Below are 11014 nucleotides of genomic sequence, written 5' to 3' on the forward strand. Positions count from 1 at the left end.
TGAGGCCCCAGGTGTGCCATGGGATTTCCAGGACTTATAAGTAATAAATCTTTTTTTTTTCCCAAAGCTTCCTGATGGTTATTGCTGAAGGCGTCTTGCAGTCATAATAAGAACCACAAGGGCCAGTCCACCCACAACATTGGAAATTGATAGGCTGAAATGCACTCGACAAATGCTATTTCATATATCCATGCTCAGAGTCTCTCCTGGTGTCCACCAAAATATGGAGAGGTGCATCTTAAGCCATTTGTCATTTTCCTTAAGACAGGAGAAAAAAAAAAAAAATACATGGTTTTCTGTATTGCCAAGGCAATGCACACTCCATTCGGGTTTCCTGCTCCAGAGCATTTACTATGTAACTCAGAACTTCCACATATGAATTTAGCTTATGTTTTGGTATATGCTGCAAGTTAAGCAACCTGGCTGCTTCATGTTTGGCTTTTATATAACAGCAGCATCTGTGCTACAGGATACTGCAAAGAGCCTATGGCAAGGCCTGCTTGGAGATAGGAGACACATTACAGATTTTTTAGGTTTTGGGAACAAAACTCTTGTGCACGTTTTAATGTAGTACTTTTCCTTGGAGGAATTGCTCCTGGCAATATAATAACCTTTGAAAAAGACTGAAGCTGATCTTAAAACGTCAGGTAGTAACTATGCAACTCCCAATATCAAAACCACCCAATATCAATTGGATATGATTTCTTCCTCCTACATAGAAAGTCAGGCAAAACTGACGGCACCATGTGATAAGGTGCTCAGAGCCAGCCTGCATAGGCCCTGGGGTCACAAGTAAATTGCATAGGATGTTTGCCCGCGTTCCCAGCATGCCTAATGCTAATCACTGTCATCTCTCCTTCAACCAACATGTATGATCTTCATAGGATGATTTCTAAAGCAACTTAACTGAGTGTGAAAAAAGTACAGCCTGATTTTTAGATGGTTCTGCATGACATGATGTTAATAGAAATAGAATAGAGAAATTCTCTCAAAAAGAACACCATTCTCTTGTCCACTTTGCGTGAGATAGAGGGATAGAGATAAAGATCCCCCAGATTCAGAGGTATGTGGGAGAAACATTCCGAATAAACCCAGAGCATGAAAAGAATTGTGTTCAGTGTGAATGCTTATCAACAGGATAGCATAGACGAATGGAAAGAGTAACTCTCTTGTTAAATAAATCAGCCTCCTGTGTTGGATATTGCCCATCGTTAAGTAGAATTTCTTCTCGCCCCCTTCAATATTTTTTCCTTATCACAAGAATTAGAAGGACAAAATTTGCATTTTTCATAAGGCATAAAACTTAAGATTGTGAATGAACGTTTGGTTCTTCCAGGGAGATGCAGATCTGTGATATGTGGAAGATGGAAGTGGGGTAGAAGCCATCTTCTGATGACTATGGTAGTTGACAAGCGACTCTTCGCAGACAGGCAAGTTTGTGATTGTGAAGCTCCATGTTCTAATGTTTAGTCAACAGCTTCATGAACGTGTGGCAGTTGTATTGAAGCAGCAGAGGTAGAAATAGTAGCACGTCCAGATTGCAGGCATAGTGGTTAATAACCCTGAATCTAGCAGTGCAGTTAATGCCCCTGACTTCCATGCCTTTAGCTCTTTTAATTATTTGTAAGTATCTGTTTTCCTGTTTTAGATCCTTTTGTCCTTAAGATACCTAAAGTTGTTTCCTTTTCCTGCATAGGTTAGTCACACACGCACATTCTTTCCTGCCATCTCAGGACTTGTTCAATATTGTCCTTATGATGCAAGTAGCTAAATGTTCATGGATAGAATGTGTTCTCAACACTGCGTCTCCTTCCTTTCACCAAGGTTTCTGCAGCTCTCTCCACTATTGAGAGCCCTGTACTCAGTGGCAGTAGCTCACCTTTAGACCCCAAACTGTTCCCTTATGCAGAGCAGTCGGCCACCTGGCAGCATTATCTTCTTTTCTTTATGGATGGCCAGAAGTCATCCTTACATGGGTACAAAACTAATTCTTAAATTGACTTTCTTTCCTACCCCTCATGTTTTTGCTACATCAACATGTGATTTCCCCCCTCACTTGCATCAAACACTAGAAAATCTTCAGAAATTGAATCACTCAAACTATCATAACTCTTTTGTTGGTACTTCTATTACTATTTACTTGTTCACCTATTATTCACTACATTATTCATAGTTTCTCAATGGATGAGCTGTTCTGGGTTTGTGCGTGCATGTGTGCTGTGAGTGTATGTGAGACAGAGACAGAAAGTCAGATATGATGAGGATAAACCATTTAAACAGAGTGAAAAACACACAGAATATGATCCCTTCTTTCAAATAACTTACAGTGTAATAAGAAGCAGAAAACACGCACACGCGCACACCAAAAAGCAATCTTCCACTGAATGAATATTAATTATATTGTGAATAATTGGAGAAAGTAAAGAATGAAGTAAATACAGGAGTAAAATTTTTAATCTAACTTGGAGAATCCATTTTTGGGGGAGTTTTTTTTTCCCATTTGATGAAAGCAAGGGAAAATTGTCATAGATGTATATATGCAGGGATATTAACCTCTGAACTCTAAACTCTTTCTTAATATTCAAATTTCATCACACTTTTAGTGTAAAAGAGAGCCACAGATAAAACACAATTTCAGTCAAAAATTTTGTAACCCCAATTCATTATGACTCTACTTACCTCAGTAACAACACAAATGAATGAAAAAATACAACTCATCTGCTTTGGTATTATTTTCTTGTGAGTTAGTTGTTTTAATAAAGTATAATTATGGTAATCAAAATAAGAATGAAATTATAGTGATTTAAAATTTCTGCCAAGATAGGCATTTATACAATCTTGGCAATCTGGGAATGCGTAGCATTGTTTCTAATTACAAGAGCTATAATTAGTGCTATTTTGCAAAAAATATGGCTGATAGGGCCTGTAAAATGGCTGATGGTGCCTTTGCACACCTGCTAAGTTAATCTGTGATTCTATTCTTCAGCTTAGCTCTATAATTTTTAGTAATTTAACTCAAGTCTCTATGATGATAAAAATTAATCTTTTTAAAAAAATCTATAAAATATTTGGTAAGGAATAAAATAAATATAATTCTTTTAGAGGAAGAGAAACACTTCTGTGAAAGCTTTTTCAAGTATTGTACAATATCTCCTTCTAGGTTGAATGGCAGACAGATTGTCTTCCAGGTATAGTAATGACAATACTGCTCTCCTGAACTTTGGTTAGCCAGAGAATGGCTTGAACCATTTTAAGCAATGTCATGTCAAGAAGAGTTTTGTATTATTTTAATACAAAAAGATACATATTCAGAGAATATCTTTGGACAAATGTTTTTTAAAAATAAGGGGGAAACAAGAAAGTACATCTCATTAAATGCTCCATACACATCACATGCCTAGATTTCTCTTCTTTTCTGTACTAAAACTATATCCAGAGTTGGACTCCAAAAACATAATTCCTCTCCTTTTGTGAAGGAGATATATTAGTATAATTTGAACCATTATTGAATTTTTATTTAGGGCATTTTAAATCTGGGGATGGTTATAATATCTAACGATTCTTTTTTAAAAGTTCTCAATAAATTTAATAAATTATTTTGTTACTACTGTTGTTGCAAGTTGATCCAAAAACTTTTTAGAGTAAAGAAATACAAGTGAATTCAACAAATAAAAAATAAATGATTATCTATGATGTACTCCAAATTGTGGTAAGTACTCTAGGGCCTTGAGGAGCAATGCATTTTAATTTTTTAATTGAATAAATTTAATGTGTAACATTGTGTAAGTTTAAGGTATACAGCCTGTTACTTTGATACATTTATGTATTGTAATATGATTGCCAACGTAGAGATATTTATCACATTACATATTTTTAGTTACATAATATATATCATTGTCTATTACTATTGTACATTAGATCTGTATGGCTTATTTACTACTAATTACAAGTTTATATTCTTAAAAACCATCACTCTTCTTCCTTCTACTTCCTTTTTTACAGTCCCATTGTAAACACATCAGTAAACCCTTTTTGTGTCTCTCTTACTTCATTCTCCTATCTCACCTCTGATAATTCAAAAGTTCTTTTTCTCAGGTCTAACCCACGTTTTCTCCCCAGAGTGGGGATTTCTCTGATAACATTAACCCACTCAATTTTCAAAATCTTAAATCTTTAGTGTTGGTTTCCCACAAGTTAACCAAATTAGGCAGTCTGTTTACCATTTTTCTAATTGTTTCTATGTGTTACCCTTGAATTACTAAACCATTATGAACTTCTTGAGGACACAATTCATCTTTTATTTTTTGATACATTCATCCTCACCTAGGAGCTAATATGATGAGGTTGATCACTGAATATTTATTTTTATGACACAGTGATGACTTAATCTTTACCATAAGGAAACAGTGGCCTTAAATAAAACATTAAACCAGATTGCTTAATAGATTTATGCAGAGCATTCCATTCAAATGCAGCAGGATAGCCATTCTTCCCAAGTGCACATGGAACTTTCTCAAGGATAGACCATATGTTGGGACACAAAACAAATCAATAAATTTACAAAGATTGAAATCATATCAAGTGTCTTTTCTGATCAGAATGATAAGAAGCTAGAAATCAGCTACAAGAAGAAAGTTGGAAAAATCACAAATATGTGGAGACTGAACAGTATGCTACTGAACAACTGTTGGATAAATGAAGAAATCAAAGAAGAAATAAAAAATACATGAAGACAAATGAAAATAAAAATATAACATATCAAAATCTATGGAATACAGCAAAAGTGGTACTAAGAGGGAAGTTTATAGCAATGCAAGTCTACCTCAAGAAAGAAGAAAAATCTCAAATAAACAATCTAACCCCTTACACCTAAAGGAACTAGGAGGAAAAGAACAAGTGCAGGTCAAACTCAGTAGGAAATAATAAAGATCAGGGTGGAAATACATTAAATAGAGACTCAAAAGACAATGGAAAAGATCAATGAAACTCAGAGCTGGCTCTTTGAAAAGATAAACCAATTTGACAACCTTTAGCTAGACTCACTAAGAAAAAAGAGAGAAATAACAAGAATGACTCAATATGCAATGGATACCTTCATATTGAAGAAATACCTGGAGTGTCAGTGAGCATTAGTACTGAGACTGAATTAATCTTTAAACAAGTTATTTTTAACATGAGGTACAAAGCCAAATATATATGTTTCTAAGAATAAACTACTTGAAGACCTTGTAATGTGAATAAACAAACAGAAAAGTGTCAAATAAATTTCAAATTTCAGTTGTTAAGCCTAGGGGAAAATTGTGCATTCATTGTGCTGAGAACAGTGATTTCATATTATGGAGAGATGATATGTTTGTCAAATAAATGTAGGATGACCAGCTGTCCCAATTTTCCTGGGCCTGTCCTAGTTTTAGGCACTGAAAACCCAAAAGTCTCAGGAAAATTGGGATGATGTTTAAGTATATTAGAGAATCTGAGAAAGAACTTGAGGTCTAAGACTAACTCAAGTTTCAAGTTTTGCAGTCAATAAAGTCATCAAGGTGCTGTACATTTTTGAAAAGGGCATCAAGTACACAGTAGTAACTAAACAAATATTATCTTGTACTTGTATAAAATGGTGATATATTTCTTTATGTTTAATTCTATAGCCAGTTCTGGTTTTATTTTTTCCACTATTAAATTATAGAGTATAAGAATGGGAGATTCAAAGAAGGAAAGTTTAGTTAATAGTTAAGTGATAAAAGTCATGTGGAATGGAGGGAATATATTTGAAGTTTATATATCATGTTATTGGCAAGGCAGTTGGGTACATAATCTTTCAGGAGTAACAACCTCTTTGTGGCTCAATTTCTTCATATGTAAAATTGGACTACAATAGTACCACTCATAACGTTCTTGTGAGACTAAAACGAGTTAATAGGCGTATAGTGCTTACAATAATACCAGTACATAAGAATATGTGATATTAGCTAGAATACCGTATGCTATGGGACACCCAGTCATTCAACAACTTTTACTGTGTTTCTGCACTATGGCAGGTGGCCACACAGGCCGGCACTAGTGGTGCACAGAGACATCAGAACTGGTTTTTCTCTTGATGATCTCACAGCTTAATGGAGAGAAAAACTCATAAATTCAAAAGTGTGGGACAGTGTGATAAGTGTTAATAACAGATATGTGCAAAGTGCTAAGGAAACAGTGGCAGAATCTTAGGAAGCAGGGGAAAGTTTCATAATGGTGGGGTTTTCTTAATGAATTTATTTTTTTATTTAGTTACTTATTTTTGGCTGCATTGGGTCTTCATTGCTGCGCACAGGCTTTCTCTAGTTGCAGCAAGTGGGGGCTACTCTTCATTGCGGTGTGTGGGCTTCTCATTGCGGTGGCTTCTCTTTGTTGTGGAGCACGGGATCTAGGTGCACAGGCTTCAGTAGTTGTGGCACGTGGGCTCAATAGTTGTGGCTTGTGGGATCTCAAGTGCAGTCTCAGTAGTTGTGGCATGCTGGCTTAGTTGCTCCATAGCATGTGGGATCTTCCTGGACCAGGGCTTGAACCCATGTCCCCTGCATTGGCAGGCAGATTCTTAACCACTGTGCCACCAGGGAAGCCCAAATAATGGCAGTTTTAAATGAGCAAAATCTTGATAGATAAATGTGGAACATAAGCCTAATTCTTGAGAATTAAGAGGCAAATTGACACAACTTTGGACCAGTCAAAAGAAGCATTTCTTTTTGTAGCTGGTAGAAAATATCAATACACATTAAGAAATGATACAGTGTAAAAAATTCAGTAAGCATTGAAGAATCAAGGAATAGACTTAAACAATTAAGACAAATCAGAATATATTGTGTTCTCTATATTAGTTATTTCTTGCTGCATAACAAATTATCCCCAAATTCAGAAGCTTCAATCAACAAATATTTATTATTTTGCATTTTCTGTATGTTAGGAATTTGGACAAAGGTGATCTGGAAGACTTTCAATGTCTCTCATGAAGCTGCACTCAAACTGTCAGTCAACTAGGGCCATGGTTCTCATCTGAAGTTTTAACTGGGAAAATATTACATCGTTGCTGGAAGGACTTAGTTTCTTGTGTGCTTTTGAACTGAAGGTCTAACTTCTTCTCTGGCTGTTAACTGGAGATTTTCCTCATTTCCTTTCTATGAGGATACTGAATAGCTCAGGTCACAACATGGTAGCTGGCTTCACTCAGAGCAAGAGAGCAAAACAACTAAGATAGAGCACCCAATATATAAGTCACAATATTTTTGTACCCAGTCTCTGAAGTAATGTCCTAGGGAAGGGATTCTGGGAAGGTGGCAGCATATTAAGCACCAGGAATCTATCTCCCCACCTAGACATCGCTTTCACTGGCAAACTCTATCTGATGTACATATTTCAGAATTCTGGGATTTATTGAAGGGTCGCAACTTCCAGGGGAAGAATTGGATGGTAATTAAGGTTAATTCGGGTCAATGTCAGCTCTTGGAACAGTAGCAGCTGCCCATCTCCCATTCCCAGCCCTGTGGCAGACAGCTGTGCACCTGGGCAGCTTGCACACAGCTTGTAGGAGCCAGCATGAGTATAAAAAGGATTCTGTCCTCCAAATATTGGGGATCTGTGCTCCAGTTGATGATTGCTACTTCTAATCACAGAGGTGCAGACCAAGAGGTGTGTGTCCAATGTTTTTGCACTTTCCTCCATTGTTGCAAGCCCCTTTTCCTCCAGCTGAAGTAAATCCAGGAGATTTAAAGTGTTGGTGACCTCTCCCCCCTTTCATTTTTCTCTTTTCCCCTTTTTGGAGCCACATATTAAAGACTAGACTATTCAAAAACAATTGCATGTATGGGGAAAATCAGAAAGTGACCATGGATGCCCAGGGCAAGGCACAGATAAGACCTGAGAAGACCTTAAATATACACTTCAGGCTGATCTGCTGCAGAGATAGCCTATAACAACCAATAAACAAACTATAAATGAAAACAATAATTAAAAAAAAAAAAACTAACTAACCCTGGGGAAAGGGGAGAATATGAGCTCCAGAGTTACCACATTAGTAGATTCAGATGTCCATATTTTGATCAAAAATCACAAGACATTAAAAAAAAAAAACAGGAAAATATAGCTCATTCAAAGGAAAAAAATAAATGAACAGAAACTGTCCTTGAAAAAGACCTGATGGCAGATATACTAGACAAAGATGTTAAAACAACTGTTTTAAAGGTGATCAGAGAACTAAAGGATGATGTGGAGAAAATCAAGAAAATGATGTATGATCAAAATGAAAATATAAGTAAAGGTATAGAAAACCTAAAAAGAAACCAAAAGGAAATTCTGGATGAAAAGTACTATTACTGAAATGAAAAACTTACTAGAGGGATTAAAGGCAAATTTGAGCAGGCAGAAGAAAGAATCAATGAGCTTGAAGATAGGACAATGTAAATTATCAAGTCTGAGGAACAAAAAAAGACTGAAGAAAAGTAAATAAAACCTGAGGGACCTGCGAGACACCATTAAACAGACAATCATACATTTTGGGAGTCCCAGAAGAAGAAGAGAGAGAGAAAGGAGCAGAGAGAATATTTGAAGAAATAATGGCTGAAAACTTCCCACACTTGATGAAAGACATGAATATATACATCTAAAAGGTCAACAAACTCCCAAGGAAAATGAACTCAAAGAGACTCACACCTAGATAGCTTATGTCAAAGTTTTGAAAGGCAAAGACAAAGAAAATATCTTGAAAGCAGAAACAGAGAAGCAACTCATTATATACAAGCGATTCTCAATAAGACTAGCAGCAGATTTCTCATCAGAAACTTTGGTGGCCAGAAAGCAGTAGACAAATATATTCAAAGTGCTAAAAGAAAAATACTGCCCACCAAGAATTGTATATCTAGTAGTGTGTATATGTCAATCCAGACCTACTATATAGCACAGGGAACTCTACTCAGTACTCTGTAATGGCCTATATGGGAAAAGAATCTAAAAAAGAGTTGACATATGTATATGTATAACTGATTCACTTTGCTGTACACCTGAAACTAACACAGCATTGTAAATCAACTATACTCCAATAAAAATTTAAAAAAAAGAATCTTATGTCTGGCAAAACTGTCCTTCAAAAATGAAGGAGAAATTAAGACATTTCCAGATAAACAAAATCTGATGGAGTTCATTACCACTAGACTAGCAAATGTTCAAGGAAGTCCTGCAGGGTGAAATTAAGGACACTAGAGAGTAACTTAAAGTTGTGTAAAGAAATGAATATTCAATTAAGGTAAATACACATGCAAATATGAAAGCTAATATTAATGAAACAGGTTGTAATTATACTTTTTGTTTTCTACATGATTTAAGAGTCTAATATATTTTAAAAGCAATTATTAGTCTAAAAACTAGTATTATTATAACTGGTTTGTAACTCTACATTTATTTTTCTATATAATTTCCATGTAATATAATTCTCTATAATGCACTTAAAATAATTATGAGTTTATGTTTTAGAGCACACAATGTAGAAAGATGTAATTTTGTGACATCATCAACTGAAAGGAATGGTGATGAAACTCTAAAGGATTAGAGATTTTATATGTTATTGAAGTTAAGTTGGTATAACTTATAAATATAAATTCAAATTAGAATGTTATAACATTAGGTTGCTAAATATAACCCCCATGGTAACTACAAAGAAAATAGCTATAGAATATACAAAACAGGAAATGAGAAAAAAGTTTAAATATTTCACTACAGAAAACGAATGCAAAGGAAGACATAATGCAGGAACTGAGAGACAAAACCTATAAGGCATGTGGAAAACAAATAGTAAATGACAGAATTAAGTTCTTCCTTATCAGTAATTATTTTAAGTATAACTATATTAAACTCTCCAATCAAAGGACAGAGATTGGCAGAATAAATAAGATCACATGATCTAACTATATGCTGTCTATAAGAGATTTAATTTAGATCCAAAGACACAAATAGATTGAAAGTGAAAGGATGAAAAAAGACATTCCATGCAAATAGTAACAAAAGGAGAGTGGGGTGGGTATACTAATATCAAACAAAATAAACTTTAGGTTTAAAAGATTTTCAAGGAACGGAAAAGGACATTATATATTAATAAAAGGTTCAGTACAGCAAGAATATATAACAATTATAAACATTTATGCACCTGATGACGGATCATCAAAATATATGAAGCAAAAACTTACAATGTTAAAAGAAGAAATAAAAACTTCTACAGTAATAGTTGTAGACTTCAATATGCTATTCTTAGTCACTGTGGAAAACAGTATGGCAGTTTCTCATAAAATTAAAATAGAATTATCATATAACCAGCAATTCCATTGTCGGGGATATACCTAAAAGAATTGAAAGCAGAGTCTTGAAGAGATACAAGAGAATTGTACACCCATGTTCATAACAACATTATTCACAATAGCTAAGATGTGGAAGCAACCCAAGTGTCCATCTACTGAAGAACAGATAAGCAAAATGTTATATATGCATACAATGGAATGTCATTCAGTCTTAAAAAGGAAGGAAATTCTGACATATGCTATAACATTGATGAAGCTTAGGATACTATGCTAAGTGAAATAGACCCATAGCAAAAAGACAAACTGTATGATTCCACTTAGAAAGTAGAATGGTGGCTGCCAAAAGCTGGGGGGAAAGGGACATGGAGTGTTATTGTTTAATGGATGTAGAGTTTCAGTTTTACAAGATGAAAGAGTTATGGAGATGGATGGTGGTGGTGATTGTACAACATGAATGTATTTAATGCCACTGATGTGTACACTTAAAAATGGTAAAGATTATACATTTTAGTCATATGTATTTTGCCACAACAAAAAATTGAAAAAAGTTAACCAAATAAAAATAATAATAATTAGAAGAGGGTGATATAACATTTTTTGTATTCTATTCATTTGAACTAAGTCACTAGACCCACAGTTTGTTCAAGGGGAGGACATTACAAAGGAGTGTGAATACCAGGAGATGAGAATCA

This window comes from Eschrichtius robustus, chromosome 4 (genome assembly GCF_028021215.1).
Source record: "Eschrichtius robustus isolate mEscRob2 chromosome 4, mEscRob2.pri, whole genome shotgun sequence".
Lineage (NCBI taxonomy): Eukaryota > Metazoa > Chordata > Mammalia > Artiodactyla > Eschrichtiidae > Eschrichtius > Eschrichtius robustus.